Source organism: Etheostoma cragini, chromosome 14 (genome assembly GCF_013103735.1).
Source record: "Etheostoma cragini isolate CJK2018 chromosome 14, CSU_Ecrag_1.0, whole genome shotgun sequence".
In the NCBI taxonomy this organism is placed as follows: Eukaryota; Metazoa; Chordata; class Actinopteri; order Perciformes; family Percidae; genus Etheostoma; species Etheostoma cragini.
In genome coordinates this window covers 18197429-18198516 of record NC_048420.1, presented here as the reverse complement: position 1 = coordinate 18198516, position 1088 = coordinate 18197429, and the positions used below count along the sequence as shown (strand labels likewise).

The 1088-nt window shown below is 39.3% G+C and overlaps 1 protein-coding gene across 1 annotated transcript in view; it reads left to right on the top strand.

Moving 5' to 3' along the window:
• The first annotated feature begins 256 nt into the window (after window positions 1–256).
• angpt1 (angiopoietin 1) overlaps window positions 257–1088 on the top strand; it is a 57902-nt gene continuing 57070 nt past the window's right edge. The window contains exon 1 of the mRNA XM_034892075.1: window positions 257–359. The gene's annotated coding sequence lies outside the window, so the exon portion shown is untranslated. The remainder of the gene's footprint in view (window positions 360–1088) is intronic.

Sequence of the window (1088 nt, the reverse complement as noted above, 5' to 3'; positions counted from 1 at the left end):
CACGAAGCTAAGCTAAGTGCAACATTTAGCTTTTGATCTAGTTAGCTAGCTCTAGTACCTCTAGCACTTAAGGAAATATGTGTGTGTGTGTGTGTGAGAGAGAATGTAATGCTGTTAAAGTGTGAAAAGGCCAGATATATATATTATTTTGATATTCAGATTGCAAAATGAAAAGTATACAATTAAGCCTAGTTTTTTTTAGTATAGTTATGGGTTGTTAAAAAAAGAAAAAATCTTTTTTGTTTTGTTTTCATAGGGGGATTCTTTCTGTTGACAACAAGGAGCTGCTGGGTCTTCTGCCCGGATGGTCATTGCTTCTTGTGGTTGCCTTCATCTTCAACATCTGGACATTGTGCCGGGTAGGAACATTTTATTTGCACTTTTTCTTCTGATGTCTCAGATAATTTTTGATTGACTAAAAAACTGACATTTTAAAGGGGCCCGAGGCTACAACTTTAAAGGAACATTCAATGCAAAGATAACCGAGACACCTTTTAGATAAATAAGCTGTGACACACTTTACTCCCCACTTACATGTCGTGCAACTAACAACAATCACCACTTTGTTTTGCACTCATCAAATCACCATGGAAAGCAGTTTAATATCCCTTTATTAGATTTGTTTCTATGTTTTTTTCTAATCCAGTGGTAGTGTGTGTTTGTGTAAGCTGGAGGCCTTATTGCTCTCAAATAAAGTCTGCTACCGCAAATCTCCTTACCGCACAAGTAGTGAATTTAGTGAATTCAGAGATCAGAGTCAACCTGTGACCACACCAGACTGCAAGATCTTGGGTCTAAGAAATTTTGGAAAACCCTAGATATTGATACAAGATTCTTAACCCATCAATTCCCTACCAAAGGAAAGGTTACATTTCAGACATTTTCAGTTACAAATGCATTGTTTTCTTCTTTTTCACTGCATTTGCCGGCGGATTGCTATGATTCTTGGCATTTTACTGCGTACAACCAATGGCAGTAATTTCAATTGCAGGCCCCAGATGCTCATGCAAGTCTATTGGCGTTTTTCCACTGCTGGTAACAGCTTGCCTCGGCTCGCCTCGGCCCGCCTCGGCTCGCCTCGGCCCATT